The 20396-nt window shown below is 52.5% G+C and overlaps 3 protein-coding genes across 3 annotated transcripts in view; 2 read left to right on the top strand and 1 right to left on the bottom strand.

Annotated features, from left to right (window-relative positions):
- The window catches only part of LOC116823265 (butyrophilin subfamily 1 member A1-like), an 80870-nt gene extending 71585 nt beyond the window's left edge, over positions 1–9285 (top strand). The window contains exon 9 of the mRNA XM_075071484.1: positions 8682–9285. The gene's annotated coding sequence lies outside the window, so the exon portion shown is untranslated. The remainder of the gene's footprint in view (positions 1–8681) is intronic.
- The window catches only part of LOC116830654 (E3 ubiquitin-protein ligase TRIM17-like), a 241167-nt gene that overhangs the window by 205233 nt on the left and 15538 nt on the right, over positions 1–20396 (bottom strand). The gene's annotated exons all lie outside the window — the stretch shown is intronic.
- LOC116825933 (zinc finger protein RFP-like) overlaps positions 1–20396 on the top strand; it is a 469299-nt gene that overhangs the window by 162699 nt on the left and 286204 nt on the right. The window lies entirely within an intron of this gene.

The following is a 20396-nucleotide window of genomic DNA, read 5'->3' on the forward strand; positions in this document are numbered from 1 at the left end:
GGTTGGGGAGCAGGAGAGGGCTCCAGGCTGGGGCAGAGTGTTGGGGTGCAGGTGTGGGCACAGGGTGCTGGCTCTGGGAAGAGGGTCAGGGCTGGAGTAGGGGGTTGGGGTGCAGGAGGGGGTATGGGAAGCTGGCTCCAGCTGGGCAGCACTGACTTACCTCAGGTGGCTCCAGGTCAGTAGTGCAGCGGTGCTAACACATGCTCCTTACCTGTCCCAACCCTGTGTCACTCCTGGAAGGGGCCAATGTGCCCCTGTGGCCCCTGGAGGGGAGCATGTAGCTACACACGCTGCCCCTCTCTACAGGAACCACTTCCGCAGCTCCCATTGGCCACAGTTCCCCATATCCGGCCAATGGGAGCTGTGGGGCTGGTGCTTGCAGGCAGGAGCCATGTGAAGAGAACCCTGCCCTCACCCCAGGCTGTGGGGGCATCCTGGCCCCTTCTGGGAGTGCCGAACAGCTGCCAGAGATTGTGATCGACTGGGAGAATCTCCAGGATAAACTAGCTGATCGCAATCGACTGGTAGGTTACCACTGGTCTAGCCAGAGAAAAGGTGGGAAGGGAAACTGAGGCACAAAGCGGGGCAGTGAGTTGCACATAGTCACCGAGCATGTCAGTGACAGAGCTTAGCATAGAACCCAGATCTCCCCAGACCCAGTTCAAGACTTAAACCACTTTGCCATGCTGCCGTCTTAGCATCAGCCCCACCCAGTGATGAATTGTGTCCATTAGGAGGGAGAGACGCCTTGATAAAGGTCCCAGGCCCACGAGGGAGAGGAGGTTTCTCACTGGGATTCTGAACTCCTGTTTTTCTCCATGAGGGATTAAACTCAGATGCTGCCGGGCTGCACTAGAGGAGATCACTGGGCTAAACGCTGCGTAGGACCCCGAGCACCTTCAGTCTGCACACAAAAGGGCTCCAGACAGCTCAGGTCCATGCCAAGTACCACTGGGATTACACTGGATTGTAGCAAAACCAACCCCAGGCTGGAGCTGAGCGGTGCCAGTCTGACCTGTTCTGTTGTGTACATGGGCAAGGACCAGTCAGAGTGGTACCATTAGTCCCACCAGGCAGCCTTTTGAAATCTCCCAGAATACACTGCTTCTGGGATCTTTACGAGGGAATGGGACTGTGGGGTACCTGCCCAGGGGGCATTGCCACGGAAAGGGGTTAGGACAGCACTGGGACAAACCCCAACCCGTCCTTTATACCAATCTGTATCATGTCTAATTAGGGTGGTCACTGAGGCATCTCCAGAACATTGGATATACCCACGCCTGCTGCATGGGCCCGTCCTAACCAGTATCAGTCACCCTGTGTGGACCCCACCGCCATTTTTTCCAGCGTGCCACCCGCCTGCATCATTCTGCGTGAAGATGCCACCCCAGCCCCGCCCCCACTCTCACGGGTGTCCTGCTGCAGCCTCAGTCTCCTCCTCTCCCTTTTGCACCAGACAAAGCCACGTCCAGTGCTGGGTCCCTACCGGACAGGGATAGTGCTCCACAAAACTGGACTATGCAGCTTCAAACCAGACGAATGGCCTCCTAATGTCTCTCGAGTTTTGCCCTGGTGCTTAGACCAGCTCTGCCCAACCAGTGCAGCCCCAGGGCTTCAGGGCTGAAATCCCAGCCCATATTTAAACCCTGGTGGCTTCCAACATTTGTATCACTTGGTTTGTTAAACCTTTAAAAAACAGGTTTATTGATTCACCCCCATGTGACTCCAGTGCCCTGTTATATGCTCTTGTACCATTAATCAATTCACAAATACCAGTAAAGCTTGGGTATAATTGAGATCTCTTGCTAATTACTAAAAAACACTGAACCAGAATTGGTAACGAGTCTGAATGTGACACGCTCCTAGTTTTCCATTAATGAGGTTTTCATCTCCTTGGTGGTCCTGATGTCACAAAGTGATCTAGAACACAGTCATCTTCGGGGTTTTGGGTGGTAGAAAAACACCCACTTCCAAGCACCCTCTCAACTATCCAGATGAAACTTCCCAAATCATTTCTGTTTCTTCAGGAAAGAATCCAGGCCCATTTGAAGACTCTGAGGGAAGAGAGAGAAAAGCTGCTGGGATGGAAAGCGACTGGAGAGGGGAATTGGCGAGAATATCTGGTAGGTGCCTGTTGTTATGAACCAGAAGGGACTGGCAGAGGGAGGTCTGATTGGAGGCAGACTCCTGTGTGGCCTATGTAAACATGGGCTTGTGTGTGTTTCTCCATGACCCTGGATTGCTGGCTTTGATTCCTGTATAGACAAGCCCTAAGCTTCCATTGCAGTTGATGAGCAGCCCTTGTGGCTTGCCTGAATTCACACAAATGTCTCCATGAAGTGCTTGTCCACTGTGTCTAGACATTTTGTGCATTTTTAAAACATTTGTTTCTTTTAACACCCCTGGCATCTCTGTCAGTGTAGTGCTAAGTCCTGCCTCCTGCTGCTCTGGGTCTGAATTTCCACAGACCATAAATAACAGAAGATGCTGACCATGACTGACAGAGAAACATCCCTTTCAGAGGGATACAGGGGCCAAAAGAGAAGGTGTGAGAGAATCCCCTGCCTAGTACCCACAAGGTAGAGTCAAATGTCAAAAATCTGAGGATTTTCAAAGAAAATCACCCTCCTGCACACTCAACTCTCCATGAAAGGACCCTGGGCTCCCTCCATGTCCCTGACCAGCCCTTGCCCTATTTCATGCAGAAACAAACACAAAGCCAGAGGCAGAAGATTGTGTCTGAATTTCAGCAACTGCAGCAGTTCCTGGAGGAACAAGAGCGACTCCTGCTGGCCCAGCTGGGGAAACTGGATGAGGAGATTGTGAGGATCCAGAATGAAAATGTCAGTAAACTCTCTGAGGAGATTTCCCATCTCAATGAGTTGATCAGTGAGCTGGAGGGCAAGTGTTAGAAGCCAGCGAGTGAATTCCTGCAGGTGAGACTGAATGAGAAACATAGGTGGGTGCTCCAGGACAGCCAGCTCTCCCCCTCAGTGCTGCCCACTGTCAGCCCTGCCGATCAACTCCTCCCCCTTCTTCCAGCACCATCTGCCTGCTGCAATCAGCTGTTCCACTGTGTGCAGGAGATGCTGGGAGGGAGGAAGAGGAGCGGGGAGGGAGTGTGCTCATGTTAGGATTACCTCCCCCCTTTGAACTCTGGGGTACAGATGTGGGGACTCACATGAAAGACCCCCTCATCTTGCATTCCATCAGCTTCGGTTAAAAACTTCCCCAAGGCACAAATTCCTTTCCTTGTCCTTGGATGGTATTGCTGCCACCACCAAGTGATTTAAACAAAAATTCAGAGATTGGTCACTTGGAACCCTATTCCCCCAAAATATCCCCCCAAGCGCCTTCTCCCCCTTTCCTGGGGAGGCTTGAGAATAATATACCAACCAGTTGCCTTTAATGTCAGTATAGTCCAGACCCTTATCTTTAGGACACTAAAATCAATCAGGTTCTTTAAAGAAGTACTTTATTATAAAGAAAAAAGTACAAGAATCACACCTGCAAAATCAGGATAGAAGGTAACTTTACTGGGTAATAAATAGATTTCAAACACAGAGGACTCCCCTCTGGACTCAGCTTCACAGTTACAAAAACAGGAATAAAACTACCTCTTAGCATAGGGACAATTCACAAGCTAAAGCCAAAAATAACCTAACACATTTCCTTGCCTTAGTTAGAATTTTTGTAATCTTAGATGGATCATTTCAGGTAGGTTTTCAGGAGATGTTGTACCTGCTTGGTCTATCTCACCGTCAGGAGAGGGAACAAACAAACAGAACCCAAACAAAACCTCCCCCAACCCACCAGATTTGGAAGTAGCTTCTTTCCTTATTGGTCCTTCTGGTCAGGAGCCAACCAGGTTATCTGAACTTCTTAACCTCTTACACGTCAAGTGATTCAGTACAGCTTCAAGGAGGTATTTTATGTTACTCTTTCCTTTATATTTATGGCAGCGCCCAAGAGGAGGCGAGGAAGAGACAGGGTGAGGGTTGAGTGGGAGTGGGAAGAATTGGGCTGGGGTGTGGCATTGGGGAAAGGTTTGTAGTGGGAGTGAAGCGTGGGGATGAGCACCCACAGGGACAATTGGAAACCGGCACTCCTCATTAGAAACTTTCCAGACCCCCACAGAGGGAGAAGCGGGCTGCTGAATCATAAGCTCTGGAGTCTAGCAATCGCAGATCTCAGTGTAACTCGGCGTGTGCATTGCTGGCATCTGAGTGAGTATTATTCTTAGCAGAGTCACAGGGATATGAAAGATGGAAAAGCCCCATTAGCTCAGAGAATAAATGGCCCTGGTGCTAGGGCAGGGTCTCTTCCCCCATACTTCCTAAATCCCTTCCCTGGAATCCCCTGTGTGTGTGTGTGTGTGTGTATGTGTGTATCAGAGGGGACTGAAATTCTTTTGTCTCTCTCTGTCTAGGATGTCAGAACCACCTTGAGCAGGTATGTGTCTCCCTCACACTCCACAATACTGGGAAAGAGCTTGATGATGAGGGTAGCACCACATCTCCCCAGGGCTGTACAGGAAAATATGTGGGCAGATCACATGTTGGATACAAATCTCTCTGATCAGCTTCATCCTGGAGTGCTAACTCTTGTACAGAAGGCTCTGGAATTCTCCATTCAGTGGGAAGGACTGACCTCAAGTATTTCCCAGAGATTTCACCTCCCTGGGGGACTGGCTGCCTCAGGATTGTGGGGATGGAATACGGGCCTGTCACTGCTGGGTACTGGTCACTATTCAGCACAGGGCAGTAGTTTTCAAGAGTCTTTCCCCATCTGAGGGCTGTTTGGAGACCTGTGTGGAATGAACTGGGAAGGGGGGAGTTGGTGTCTCAGTCTAGTTCCTAGAGGCAGATTTCTACAGCACTTCACCTGGGAACCTCCTGACCCTCAGAGCATGGAGGCCAAGGAGCGAATTGGCCACGGAGACTCAATTAGCCTTTTATCCCCAGAGCTGATCTCTCCCAGACCTTTGAAGGGAACATTGCTTGGCCATGGGTTGTGTTGCATCTGCTCTGAGGCTGGGAGAAGATGAGAAATTCTATCTCCAGGCCCATTAGAGCAGCGACTCACTAGCCAGAACTTATGAGTCACACAGTGAAATATAAATCACCTGAAATTGTTCTCTCCAGGTGTGAGAAGGGGAAGTTCCAGCAGCCAGAGGAGATTTCTCCTGAACTGGAAGAGCGAGTCAGTGGTTTCTCCCAAAACATGGACTGTGCTATTGGAGATTCTGGGGAAGTTCAAAGGTACCTAGAGGGGATCTAGGAATGGAAATTGGGATGCACCTCTGAGAAGAGAATGGTGCTGATCAATTGGTTTCACACTTAGATGATGCTGTTAAAGTCTTTGAGTCATTTCTTAGTTTTAAGGCCAGAAAGGGACCATCATGATCATCCAGCCTGACCACCTGCACATTGCAGGCCACAGAATCTCACCCACCCACCCACTCCTGCAATTGACCCCTAAACCTCTGGCCAAGTTACTGAAAAGTCCTTAAATCATAGATTTTAAACTTCAAGTGTAACAGGTTGAGCACTCAGCAGTGCGGCATCTCCTGCTGGTCAGTCAGGGAATTAGCTTTCCAGCTCCAGAGCACCCACTGCTGGCCAGTGTCTCTCCTGCCTCAGGCCCTCCATGCACATTGCCTCCTCCCCAGCAGCTGCAGGCACAAAGGCTGTGTTCCTGAGGGGGCTAGGAATGGGGTGAGGGTGAGTGGAAGAGAGAGAGGGGGACATTCTGAGGGATAGAGGGCCATGGGCCATGTAAAGCTGGGCCTCAGACACTCTGCACAGTGGCTCAAACACATGGGGGCATTGTCATATGGATGTAACTCCATCTGGCTTCAGAACTTCCTCATCCTGTGCCAAGGTTTACACCAGCCCCGTGCAGCCACTGAACAGCAGAGTCACAAATGGCCCCTCCCATCTCCTTTTCCCGGTACAGGGGGGAATTGGACCCATTGAGCCAACCCTCCCCCACCTCAATTTTCACCTTGATAAAATAATTTTACTATTATATTGTCTATTTCTGCCTATGGTGGAGCGAGGCCCTGTCATGCTGCTCCCTGTAGAGACACTGAGTAAAAGCACAGACCCAACAGCTCACAAATTAAAGCCAGGATTTAGGAAACTCTCAACATCCCATTAGTGTCAAAGGGACCAAAGTGGGTAAAGTTACTTTTATGCCAAAGTCTTTGCAGACTCTGGGTCTAGGTTATGACAAAAGGCAGTAAATGAATGAGACAAACCAACTGGAGTCTGAAGGGAGGGAGGAGATGAGGAGGGAAAAGTAAATCTCGTACAGATTGTGTGTCCTGGGATAGTTGTGAGGCTGTAAGGCTGCTGGCTCCATTGCTGAGAGATGCCTGATTGAGAGGGGAAATAGGTTTCAGACCTTTTTATATTAAATACCTGAGTGCGTCTCTGGGCCTCTCTGTCTGTTTCTCTGCCATAATTATAAAACAGTTTCAGAGTGCGGACGCTCTTATGAATATGAAAGTCTGAAATCTCACCTCTCTTCTCCTCTCTGCCTCAAGACACTCTGCCATCTGAATTGGAGAGAAAAAGGGGAGAATCATTTGGAGCATACAGACAGGGTGAGTGCAGGGGAAGATTGCCTTTAAATGATGAGAAAATTCCGGAGAAAACATCTTCATGAGATTGTAGCTAAAATTACCAACCAACCTGACAGCGACCATGACACACATAGCCCTAAAAATAACACATTAAACAGTAAGGAGATCCAGGGGCCCATGTCCCGTCCCCCACCCACCCACACTTTTAAAGGTGGGATGACCAGGACACTTTTCAGCACGGGCATAGTTTGAGGAAAGAGGACCACGTTGTCACCCCCCACTGCAAGCCTTGGCAAGTGTGGAGCATGGCAGGCAGTGTCTGTGCTTTGGGCAGGGCAGCTGATCAGCTCCTCTCTGTGTAGAGCAGCCCCTGCCCTTGGCACCAACTTCTGGTGCTGGCCTTTCTCAGTGGCCCCACCCTTCCTCCTCTTTCCCTGAGGCCATGGCCAGGCCAGAAGCCAGAACCGGGACACCATCCAAGGACTGCACTGGGGAGCCCTGGATCCTCCACCTGCCCAGGGTGGTCCACTCTGGGGAGCGGGGACATGGGTCGGGGGCTGCTCTCAGAGCCCCCCAGAACCATTTCCAGGGCAGATGGAGTGTCAGAGCCTCTCCATAGTGGGCAAGTCTCCCAGCCTGGCCAGGGGACACGGCCTCCGTCAGGGGCATGGAGCGGACGAGGACACAAAAACAGTCCTGACACCACCCTTCGTGCTGAGTTCATGCCCACGCTGATGAACAGAAACACTCTTAACTGAGTCGCCCCCAAACAGAGCTCTCTGCAACATCCCTCTGCTTCACCCTGGTGCAGGAGGTCTCCCCATCGCTCTTCTCCAACATCCTGCCTTTCCTTTGGGCCGGGCTAGGTTTGCCCATTGGAGCTGCTCACTGCTTCCTGGATTGGGGAGATGCTCTCTCTCTGATGCTGGCAGCTCCTCCCCTCTCTCTGGGCTGGATCTGGGGCTCCCCCACCCAATGCCACCTCCTACTCTCTGGTCTTAAGTGGCTGTTCCCCATTGCTGCACCTTCCTCTCTCTTCCCTGGCCTGGGAGTGGAGGCTGCATTAGGGGAGGGAGCTTTCCTCTGGGGTTTAAAGCTGGTACCTGCCACTTCTGCTCCCTCAATAAAATCTTCTGACGCCTTCCTGGCTGTGTCTGTGCTGCTGGGAATGGGGCAGCACCAGCAGCGGGATGTGGGAGCTGAAGCCTCTGTGATAAATGAGAAACTAATGAAGTGGGACCCATTACAAAGACTGCAGAGCTGCAGCGACGTCTCTGCTGCTCAGTCTCAGGTGTCCAGGACAGAGGCAGCTCCCTGGGATCCAGGACTGTCCTAGCCAGAACGAAGGGTCCTGAGGAGCGTGAGAAATGGTCCCAGACTCCCCCAGGGCTGGCTCTGCCCCTAATGCTCTGATTCTCTCTCCAGCGAACGTGACTCTGATCCAGACACGGCTCATCACGAACTCGTCGTGTCTGAGGATCGGAAAGTGTGAGAAGGGAACGCATATGGCAGCGACTGCCCAACAACCCTGAGAGATTTGACACTGAGCTCTGTGTGCTGGGCTATGAGGATTCACCTCGGGGAGACATTGCTGGGGAGGTGGACGGGGGGCTGGGCGACACTGGGCCGTGGGGTGGCCAGAGAGTCTGTGGGGAGGAAGGGAGAGATCAGCCGTTAACCCTGAGGGGGGGATCTGGCTGTGGAGCGGCTGGATCAGTCCGGGCTCTCACCTCCCTGTTGACCCCCCTGCCCCTGAGCCGGGCCCCCCAGCAGGATCCGGGTTTGTCTGGACTGTGACCGGGGGCAGGTGACATTTATCGATGCTGGTGACGAGGCCCCGATCTTCACTTTCCCGCCGGGCTCCGTCCCTGGGGGGAGAATCCGACCCTGGTTCTGGGTGGGGCCAGGATCCCGGATCCGACTGTGTCCCTGAGACACACAGCAGAGAAGGGAACTGGAAATCAGCCTCTCTAGCCACGCACAGCTCAGTCTCTAAGACCTTGGAGGACTCCCATCTACCCAACCTCTCACTCCTCATCTCTATGGCCCCTGGAAGCACCTCCCCTGCCCTCTCTGCAGCCCCAGGGATCAGAGGGGGAAGAACCCCTGGGGCTGCAGGAGGGGCCCTGAGGGGCAGAGGTTGGGGCTGGGCAGGGGGTAGCACTAACAGCCGGGCAGGGGACAGGCGGAGGTGGAGGTGGCAGGGACACAGCATGAATCAATCAGGGTTTACTGGGTTGGGGAGAAGCAGCAGCAGCCAGGAGCATTTTGTACAGATCTGTGTCCTTAGATCTCACTGGGGGCTCCCAGCCCGTGATCAGCTCAAGGGGAAGGGATAAGATCAGGGAGAGAAGAGAGCAGCCGAGGGGGATGATCTGTGACAGTGGGCAGAGACACAGGGAAATAAAGAGGGATGGAAAGTGAGGCTAGAACAACAATGAATAGAAAAGGACAGTATGAAAGGAAAGGGAACGTGGGCGGGATGAGGAGATTTCTTACATTCCTGAAAGTGAGACTGTAACTCGTTAATTCCCTATATTAATCCTTGGCCACTGGTGCTATTTTAGAGCCATTAAGAAAACTGTTCTCAGTAGCTGGGGATCTCCTGGCCGTGCTGTGGTTATTAAAGCTCCTTCTTAGCTCCTTTTACTTTGCTACTTTACAGTAACTTACTGTAAATAAAACATTACAAACAATTCTTCTTCTTTGTTGCACTTTACTGTCCCAGCTGCAAGGAATATTGAGCCTCTGGGAAGAGAGTTTGGATTTTACTGTGTGATGTGTCTCTCTCTAGCCTGTACTCTGCCTCTGTCCTGTGCACACCCATGCAATCAGGAATTGCTCAGCTGTGCTCTGCGGAGAGGTGACTGGTTGCACAGGGTGCGATCCATGCAGGGACTCGGATGTTGCAATGCTGAGTGTCGCAGTGAGTAGTTTTTAGGGAGCGAGAAAATCACAGGAACAGCAGCACTGTGACCTTCAGAGCTGAGTCAGGGCCCTAAACTCCTTAGACAATGCCAGGGCTATGCAGGCACCTTACAATGTGATTCACAAAAGCCACCTCAGTAGGTGGGGAGCCATGTAAGCTAGCCAATGGGAGATGCCGACAAGGGGGGGAGGGGTGTTCTAAGCCACACCCCTCTCCTGGATCGGTGCCTAAATCTGTGCTGCAGAGAGGTGTCTCTCTACTTAGCAACCTGCAAACAGGAACCCACCGTCTAACGTCCGGGGCCTCCAGTCACGGCAGCTGCCAGTGCCTGGTAATGATGGTGGCAGCTGAGAGCCCCAGGCCCTTTGAAATGGCCCCAGCAGGCTGCAGGGCTCCTAGGCGCACACGCTGGATGGGTGCAGTGGCACATTAGGGGAGGGAAAAGCCCCAGACCCTGGCAGGAGCCGCATCAGGCAGGGGTGGGGAGAAGAAGCCCCGGACCGTGGTGGATGGGTGGGGGGGTTGGGCAGGGTGGGTAGGAGAAGCCCTGGACTCCAGCAGGAACCACATAGGGTGGAGTGGGGGGCAAAAAGATGTGGCGCTGAAGCCCCTCTCTCTCCCATGCCCCCAGCTAGCTCTTACTCTCAGGCTGTGGAGAAATTCATCCCAAATCTACTCACTTTGGTATCTCCATTTCCCTTCTCACCACCCAGCCATGAAGGGTTTTAGCCTAGGAGGCAGGGTCAGCATTAGCCCCACATGGCAGGTGGGATCTCTGGTACACAGAGGTGAAGTGAGTTTCCCAAGTCTAATCAGGGAGTCAGTGGCAGAGCAGAGAACCAAACCCAGCACACCTGAGCCCGAGGCCTGTGTCTTAACCACTGGGTCACCCTTCCTACCTGAGAAGGGGGAACTTCCTCTGCTGTTTTGAGTGGGTGGGTGGGAGCGGGCACTAGACAGAGCCACTAAGAGATGGGGAGCAGAGAGACATGAGAAAATGGACACGGGTAGGAAGCAAGAAGGGGGAAACATTAAGAAGGGGAACAAGGACTTAGAAAAGAAACAAGAGCAAGGGAAAGGGGCAGGGAGAGCAATAGGAAGGGAGAAAAAACTCTCCACTGCTTGTGTCTCCCATCCACCTTCTTCCCACAGCCGTCAGTGGCCCTCACCTCCCAAACAAGCCCTAAGCAGGGGTGAAACACAGAGACTGGGGTGTTACTGAAGACAGCTTGTAGCTGAGTGTCATGATTTTAATACACTGTCATTCATGATAATGTAATGCTGTAGTTCATTGCTATTTTAATAATGATAGACACACATTCAATAAGTTGAGTATGAAAGAAGTGTATAAATCTGCTGAAAATTGTCAGTTTTGGGGCCAGACTGAGCTCCCCCAGACACACACATCTCACCCTTAAGGCAGGAGGTGGCAGAGCAGTAGCAGGAAGCGGTGAAGTGGGGGCTTGACCTCGGGGAAGGAGGAGGAGCCGGGATGGGGCACCCACCGGCTCAACCAAAAGTCAGCACCTATGGCGCGTGGGGTGGTACTAGTGGCAGGAGCGAAGGCAGACGGGTGGGCATGTGGAAGCCCTGGCCATGCCGGCAGAGCACGCCCAGCAGCGCAGTTGAGTGGGGGCCCTGAGTGCAGTCTAGCGCAGGTGCAGCACCACACAAATGTCAGGCAGACTGAGTCCACTTGGGCGCAGCTTGTGCATGCGGGCACCAGTGGGGGCCCATTATCTGTTCTGCCCTGGGGCCCGGAATTGCTGTTGGCAGGCCTGGGGGGACTCTGCTCATGTCCTGCTTGGGGCCCACAGCCCAGCTCTGTGTCTGTTTCCCCTTTCTGTTCACTGTGCTGTGTTAGATCAATGATGACACTCATTTAGGGGATTCCCTTGGGTAACTGATTGAGATTTATTTTCTGAATTCTCACTGGCACAGCACTGTCTACCCCAGGCATTTCAAAATCTTAAATCAGGCCAGACCCCCAAATCATGAGATTTAATAATAATAAATAGTAAATATTATTATTATTTTATTTGCCTTTTGGTTTCTCAGAGCTTTAGACTGCACTCAGGGCCCCCACATTGGGGGGGAGGGTGGAGAGAAGGGTACACTTAAGGCCCGGAGACACTAGGGGCCCAGCCCAGGCTGCAACTCTCATTACCATGTGCGGGAGGGGATCTGAATTACAAGTTTGTACTGGGCCCTAAAAAATTTTGCTTGAGCCCTGACTGCACTGGGGTGAAATTTTTATGTTTTTTCTGCAGCAAAGAGAGCTAGATACTTCCTTTGTTTAGAAAACAAAAGCCAAGAGTCTCACCTCCTCACATGCTTCCAGGAGCTGGGGCTTCATCAAACACACCCAATATTGTAAAACTCATGACAAAATCATGAAGTTGGTGATGCTGCAGCCCCTTTCCACTGAGCCAAAGCAGCATTAGTAAAAATGAGAATCGGGTCTTCAAAACACTGATTCTAGCTTAACGAAGGCTTTACTCTGAGAGTTTATTATCAGAAGGCTTGGAAGAATGAGCTTTTATTCATAAATGTTGGCAACCCTGGCTTTTGCTGTCTACACACAGACCAATGAAGAAAATATTTCAATTGATAATAAATGATAATTGGAGATACGCAAAGTAAGAACAAGTCTGCTTGAGAACGTTTTTGTGTTTGAAGGCCAGTGACTCTGCATCTTTTGATAGGTGATGCGACCATCTGTGTTTTCATGGTTATAAAGCTTCACCTTTTTGAATCTGTTGAGATTAAATCTGACATTGGGGTCTGACTCGCTATTGACGTATCCCCCCATAATTTCCCGCAACTGTGAAAACTGAAGTTGAGAACAATTGGAAGGAAATGCTAAACCCAGAGTTTTGTGCAATTGTGAACATTTAACTCAATCAATATCAGGAAAAATGCTTAAAACTGGCAGTGACATATATTTAACATATCAGTGAATACTGGGTCTCTCTGCTCAGACACACACACTCTGCTCCTTCAAGGGCATTACCTAGGTGACCAGACAGCCAGTGTGAAAAATCAGGACAGGAGTGGGGGGTAATAGGATCCTATAGAAGAAAAAGACCCCAAAATCGGGACTGTCCCTAGACAATGGGACATCTGGTCACCCCAGCATCTCCATAGGAGGATGCCCCCCAGCTACAGGGCCCTGGGGCAGATATCACACAAACGCCTGCAGGCTGCAATGTTCCCCGGGGGCTCCTCCCCGCTCAGCAGCAGCCGAGTCAGTCCCAGGCAGGGAAACACCCGGCAGCTGCTGCAGGAGCTGCCAAGGCAGAGCCCGGCCGGCCTCACGCGGCTTCTCTCCTGCAGCGAATGTCGCTTGTTTCTGGGGCGCCCTGGGGGCGGGGCTTCTGCCTGTTTGTTGGTTGGTTTTTATTTCCCTCCCGGAGAGCGTGATTGGCTCCCGTTACCAAATCGGCTTTAAAAAAGCTTTAAAACTCATTACTGCGGCTGCGCGATTTGTTTGGTTTCGCTTTCGGGATCCACAGGCTGCGTGGGTCCGTTTCTCGGTTCCTCTGCGGCTCCACGTGGCTGTCGTGGGCGCCTGGCTCGGGTGCAGGGACTTGAGTTGTTCTAGAGGTGGGGGCGGGGAGGGCTGCTGGCTGCCCCACGCCTGCACTGCCCCACCCCGACGTGGCTGCGCCTGGCTCACTGCAGGGGGGTTGTTGGTTGGGGGGGGGGGAATAGCAGTAGCTGTAGCGGGGCAGCATCGATTTACCTGCCCTTGTGCTGCTTGGCTGGCAGTTACAGCGCATGAGTGGGGGGACTGGACTGCTGGGAGCAGCTGCGGGGAGGGGAAAACCCAGGCTGTGTTGTGGGGTGGGGGCTGGCGAAGGCTGCAGCGGGGTTTGAGGGAGGCGGGGTTTGAGGGAGTTGAGGGGGATTGGCCTGGCTGGGATGGTGGGGGGGGTGGCTTTATGGGGTTGGTTGGGGGTGGGGAGTGGCACCCACTGTCCTGTGCTAATTCTTGGTCAGTCTGTGGTCATCTGAGGTGCACCAGCCGGGGGTAGGGTCTACTGGGGGTACCGCGGGTTGCCTCCCCCCGCTTTTAAAAAAAATATTAACTTCTGCTCTTTGTGTTGGTCTGTCTTTCTCTTGGTTTTGGTTGGTGGATCCTGGTGGGCACATTGGACTGGTGGTTTTGTGTGGAGGGGGGCTGAAAGTGGCAAGGGGGACATTGGCTGTGGGGATTTCTGGGGCCACAGAGAGGTGTTGCCTGAGGGGGACCCCTGAGTGCATGGGGGGAGGTATTTGACTGCAGAATGAGGAGGGGGCACTGGCATGGGTGGTGGAGGGCTTAGGCTGGGGTGTTGTGGAGGCATGAGAGTGCTCCGCTCGGAGTAGCCTAGACCCACCCCCCCTCCCTCCCCTGCAGCCTGTGCGTGATGCGGGGGGCGGCTCTCTCTCACCTTCCCTCCGAGCGGGGCCCCCCGGGGCAGGGGCCGGGCCGGGCTGGGGGCTCTGCCCTGGCCTGGGAGAGGCTCCTGGGGAGCAGCGGGAAGGGCCCTGCTGGAGATTCCCCTCTCCCGGCTGCAGCCAGGGCTCCGGGCTCCCAGCACCAGCCGCCGGGGCTCGGGGATCTCGCCGGGAGCCTGGGAGCCAGAGTCACCGCAGCGGCTGCTAGTCACTTCCTACTGCCGGGCCGGAGCCCAGCGCTCGCTGCCCCCCGACAGAGCCGCCTCCCCGCTGCTGCTGGGTCCTAGGGCTGAAGGGTTCGCGCTGCAGCATCTCTGGCTCCGGCTCCTGTTCCACTCACAGGCGCTAAGGTCAGAAGGGCCCATCATGAGCATCTAGCCCAGGGGTTCTCATGACCAAATTTTTGGTGCCCGCTGGTGAGGGCTGGAGGTTGGTTCCCCCCAAGCCAGGCTGTGGAGGCTTCAGACCAGCCCCCCCACCACAAGGGGGCTGCATAGGGCCCCAGAATAGCTAGGGGCAGTCCTCTGTTCTTTGTTGAGTTACAGACGTGCAGATATTAGATATGAAAAGCCCCATTGGCTCAGACAATCCATGGCTTTGGGTCCAGGGCAGGGTCTCCATTTCCAGTGGTTGTAAAACCCCTTCTGATCCCTTTGACGCCTGGCGGTTACTGTTTCACTGCTTTGCTTGTTTTCCCTAATTCCTTCCCTGGAGCCTTTACTGTCTCTGAATAGTCTTGTTTCTTAGGCTGCCTCCCCCTTTCCAATTCCAGGACAGGTTGCTTTATCCTCAGACCTCAGGGCAACCCCCTAGGGAGCCACTGCCTGATTCTGAGTCCTGCTCTCAGCTCAGCATTGTCAGGGCAGTCACAGGCTGGTGTTGGCCTTGAGCTCAGTGGGCCGGACCCAGCCAGCCATTTTTAGGCAGAACTCCCCAGTGTGCTAAGAGCTGCATTGATAACACCTGTATCCAGGTGCTCTGCTGTGCTGGGGCCTTTCACAGATTGGAGTCCACAACTGCCAGCACATGGTTTGCTGAAATCTCATCCCTTGGTGCTGCTGCAAACTCTGATCCCTTCCCTCATTCTGTAAAGAGGGTCTAAACTTACCATGCACAGGGCAATCACCCAGGATCCCAGAGTGTGACAGCCCCACCCATAGGCAGTGAGTCCCTGGGTGCTCTGGGGCTGGAGCCCCCACAGGGAAAAACTGGTAGATGCAGAGCACCCACGGGCAGCCCCCTATCAGCACCTCCCATCCTCCTAATGCCTCCTGCCCACAGACAGGTCTGATTAGAGCTTCCCCCTCCCCTTACTGTGCCTCCCACCTGCCTCAACCAGCTCTTTTGTGGCATGCAGGAAGGAGGCTGTGGGGTGGGGGGGGAGTGAAGACACAGCACACTCAGGGAAGGGGGAGAAGTGGGCTGGATTGTAGCCCTGATGGAAGGGGCAGAGTAGGGGTTGAGGCCAGGGGCAGAGATGGGAGTCGAGCGACCCTCTGGCATAATGGAAGGCTCTCCCCTGTGTGAGGTATTAGACTGAGCACTCTTTTCTCTCCTTTTCCCCTCTAGGATGTCAGGGGCACCGCAAACAGGCACTTGGGTCCTCACCTCCCCCCTCACACTTTTTGTGCCTGGGCAGGAGCTTGGACACCAGGTGAAAGCCACGTCTCCCCAGGGCACCTGAGCACAGTGTGCGGCACAGGGGTCCCATTTCCGCTACTTTTACTTTGTTCAAATATACCTTGAGGTTCTCAGCCCCTGAACAAAACAGTGGATTTATCCATCCCGTGGGAAACATTATAAGAACATAAGAACAGCCACACTGGGTCAGACCAAAGGTCTGTGTAGCCCAGTGTCCTGTCTTCTGACAGTGGCAATGCCAGGTGCCCCAGAGGGAGTGAACAGAACAGGCAACTATCAAATGAACAGAACTGGTCATCAATTATGAACTTATTACATCCTTGGGGGACTGGCTGCCTGTAGACACTGGGGATAGAATATGGGCGTTTGACTGCTAGGTCTCTGCTTACCATAGGTGCTGACTTGAATTTTTCCCTCAGAGTGCTCCACTCCTGCTCTGCCCCGAGCCCCACCCTCTCTTCATCACTTCCTACCCCTGGTCCAATCCTTCTCCAGAAGCCCCCTCCCACCTGCAGCTTGCTGCTCTCTGCCCTCACCCAAGCGCTTTCCCCAGCTGCCCAATAGCTGATCATTGGCCCCGCCAAACAGCTGTGGATGTTGGGTTCTGAGCCCCTGCTATTTTTTTCTGTGGGGGTTTGAGCTCCGGAGCACCCCTGGAGTTGGCTCCTCTGCTGCTTAGAATCACTGGATTGAGCAGTGACTAAGTATAAACAGGGATTGACAATGAGACTCTCTCTGTTTATCCCACACCATGTACCCTGCAGGCCCTACTGTTAGCTCCCCACACACCCGTTGCCCTCGGCCATTGAGCCCCAGCCCTCACCTGGGGGACAGGAACTTGGTCTCCCTGCAGTCCTTGCTCTCTCTGCTGGGACTGACAAACAGGGAGAAAATCAGTACAGGCCTTGCTGGGTGTGGTTGTGTTACAGGGTCACCTGACCTCCCAGGGCCCAGGCTGAGATCCCAGCACATTCCACAGACCCCTGAGCCACCATCAGATGGACTTTCAGCCTCAGTCCATGTGGTGGTGGGCGGGCGGTGGCATTGAGTCATTGCCCTGGGGGTGCTGCTGGGGGTGGAGGCAGATTTACCTGCTCGCAAACTATTTTAACATTTAAAAAGCTTCAACTTTTTGAATCTCCATGTCTGTGTCATTAAATAGTTCTGATCTAACCAAAAACTATTGTCTGATCCCCCCTATAATTCTTCCCACAACTGTAAAAATTTTTAAGTTAGAATGAAATGCTTAAATCCCAGATTGTGTGCCAGCTGTGAAAGTTTAAATCAGTAAATATGAATGTAACCTTCTGCCTGTCAGAGTTGAGAGCAACAAGGGCCGGGTTCAGTATCTAGGGATCCAGTTTCAATAACAAATGCAAAACCGGCTCGAGCCCCACCACCCAGTGACCTGGGCGCTCTCTAAAAGGCAATATACTTCCCCTCTCACAAACACAGAGTCTTAGGATGTAGCAAACACTTTTAATAAAGGAGGGAAACATTGTGCATTATGTTGGGGAAACACCACAAACCAGATTTTGTAACACAAGCCGCGTGAGCAAAAGACCCTCCCCCAAGTAAGTTTGGCAGTGTCCTTTTCCTCTCAAGATCTTAAGTCCAGCAAACCAACAGTCACCCCACCCACAGTTTCTATCCTTGGGTCAGTGCAGCCTTCACACTTCAGAAGCTCCTCTGCAGAGTTTACCTCCCAGCCTGGTTGGAGGTGGGGGAGTTATGGGGGGACATCTTACATGCTCCGCTCCTCGAGTTGATGGCAATTGCCACAGCTCTCAAGGGGTTTCTTCTCTAGTCTTCACCACCAGCTGTGCCTCTCTGCCAGCCATCCTGCGGGCCGCTCCTTTCCACCACCACCCACTCCTCTCCCCTAGCCATGCCTCTCCGCTAGCCATGCTGCTAGCTGTCACCAACTTGTCTTCAACCCCTACCCCTTAACACAGCTCTCAGTAACTTAAGCTCTTCAGTGATTTCAGTTGTTAGTAGGGGGCCATCATTATAAATCTGAGTACAGTTCTACTATCCTTGATTCACATAACCAGGATAACAACCTTTTATTACTCCTGCCCCAATAACAAAGAGACTGGGGATCCCATAGCACGCCAAAGTGACTTTTGGGCAAGCAGTCCCATCATGCTAGGCGGGTGGGTGTGCCCATGCGAACGAGATCAGCCCCTGAAGTCCTTTTCCACAGCTCACCACCAGATGTCAAGGTAGAGCTCCTCTGACTCTGCTTACATAAAAATTGCTTAAAATAAACATCTGTCAAAAAATATATATTATAAACAACTTCTGCCCAACCTTAACTATTACGTCTTAGACACCCAGCTCCTGCTCCTGCAGGCTCATCCTCACAGGGGGCTGCTCTCAGTGACCCTCCACAGCAGCACAGGGGCTGATTGCAGGACTGGGGTCCTATTGATACTTTTTACACTAAAGCTCCAGGGTGCGAAATTGGTTGGGTCCTTCCTGCTCAGCAAACAGCCTGAGTCATTTTCAGGAAAAGACACACCCAGTTGCTGCTGCAGGCAGGGCAGAGTGTGAATTCAGGAAAATTGAAACTGTCCCCTGTTCCACTGCCCAGAGGGAGCCATGGCTGCAGAGAACTCCGTGGAAAGTCTCCAGGAGGAAACGACATTGTCCCATCTGTCTGGAGTATTTCACAGAACCCGTCATTCTGGAATGTGGGCACAATTTTCTGCCGAAGCCTGCATCAGCCCAGTGCTGGGAGGGATCTGCTACAGCTCGCCTCCTGCCTCAGTGCAGAGAAACTGTGCAACAGAGAAACCTCAGGCCAACAGGCAGCTGGCCAATGTCCTAGAAATCGCCAAACAGTTGAGTTTACAGGCAACAAAGGGAGCAGGAGGGACACAGGGTGTGTGAGAGACACCAGGAGGCTCTGAAACTGTTCTGTGAAGAGGATCAAACCCCATTCTGTGTGGTATGCGACAGATCCCGGGCTCACAGCGCACTCACAGGTGGTTCCCATAGAGGAGGCCTGCCCAGGAGTACAAGGTACGGAGTTGCTGTCCGTCTAATGGGTAATAACTTTGGATGTTAATTACAGGTTAAGGTGTAACTGCCTTGTTCAGCTGTGTGTAGCCTTCACTGCATGAAAGCTGATAGGGGAGTTACAAGCTGTGGCTGGTATTACTGGTTGTATCACAGTGTTTATTGTTATTTGCATCCCCTACAGACCTCAGATGAGCTCTGACCTCAGTTGTGGGGGGCCTTGGCACAAATCCAGTGAGGGCCAATCTCTGCCCTGAGCCATTTACAGTCCAACTGGACAAGACAGACAAAGGGTGGAAGGGGAAACTGAGGCACAGTGAGGGGAAGTGACTTGTCCAAGGTGACTCAGCAGATCCATGTCAGAGCTGGATATAAAAACCTGGTTTTCCAAGGCCCAGTTTAGTGCCCTAACCACTAGCTACTCTGCCCCTTTCAGCAGCACTGAGCAGTGATGAAGTGCAGAGATTAGGAGGAAAAGACTCCTTGATACAGGTCCTAGGCCCAGCAGGGAGATGAGATTTCCCACTTGGAATCTGAACTCCGGTGCTGCTCCACGAGGGATTAAACTCAGATGCTGCTGGCCTGCAGTAGAGGAGATCACTGGGCTAACTGCTGTGTGGGACACCTTGAGTCCACATCCACAAGGGCTCCAAATAGCTCAGGTCCATGCCAAGTACCACTGAGATTCGAATTATCTTCAGCAAACTAAGCCCTGGGCAGTGTGGACCAGTGTCATGGGCAAGATCCAGCCAAGGTGGTTCCATTAGTCCCACCAGGCAGCCTTTTGAAATCTCCCAGAATCCACTGCTTCCGGAGTCTTTGCTAGGGATTTTGGGGTAGCTACCCAGAGGCCATTGCCACGGAAAGAGGCTGGAACAGCACTAGGGCAAACTCTAGCTGTTCCTAACACAAATCAACGCATCTAATGGGCTTTGCCCTGCTCCAGCCAGTCCAGTCCCCAGGGGTACAGGGCTGAAAGTCAATGGAGCTGGATTCCTTTGAGCATCCCAGCCTATATGGCTGCCTCCGGTGGCGTATGGGGTTGGTATCACTGTTCGTTAAATCTTCTCATGGGACATCACTTTTATAATGGTTCGATTCAATGGAGAGAGTGGACGTAATAACTTCAATCAATCTGAATACAAAACCCACCCAATTTCCTTGGTGTCTCTGATGTCCTACCTCTACAAAGACTCACTGCTGTACCCAGTATTGTAACTGTGTTGGTCCCGGGATATTAGAGAGGCAAGGTAGGTGAAGTAATATCTGCTCATGGCCAGCTTCTGTGGGGGAACGACAAGCTTTCAAACGTACACAGAGGTCTTCTTCAGACCCAGGAAAAAGTATGTTCCCCAGAGCTGAGCTGTGTGTAACTCTCTTACCAACAGGAGCTGGCCCAGCAGAAGATATTGCCTTACCCACCTAGACTATCTAGGAAGACTGACTGTTATCTTGAATTTTGGGTGGAAAACACCTCATCTACCCCCTACAACCCTCAAAATAAACCCACCAAATCATTTCTGTTTGTCAGGAAAAAATACAAGCCCATTTGAAGACTCTGAGGGAAGAGAGAGAAAAGCTGCTGAGATTTAAACTGACTGGAGAGAAGAGAAGCCAGGAGTATCTGGTAGGTGCCTATCGTTCTTCGCCTGCTGGGACATGGAGGTGGGAGGGATGTTTATTGGTAGGTTTTTCCGTGGCCTTGTGTGTGTTTCTCTATGATCATGGGATACTGTGTGTGTGTGTGTGTGTGTGTGTGTGTGTGTGTGT

The sequence above is a fragment of the Chelonoidis abingdonii genome, chromosome 12 (genome assembly GCF_003597395.2).
Source record: "Chelonoidis abingdonii isolate Lonesome George chromosome 12, CheloAbing_2.0, whole genome shotgun sequence".
Taxonomy (NCBI): Eukaryota; Metazoa; Chordata; order Testudines; family Testudinidae; genus Chelonoidis; species Chelonoidis abingdonii.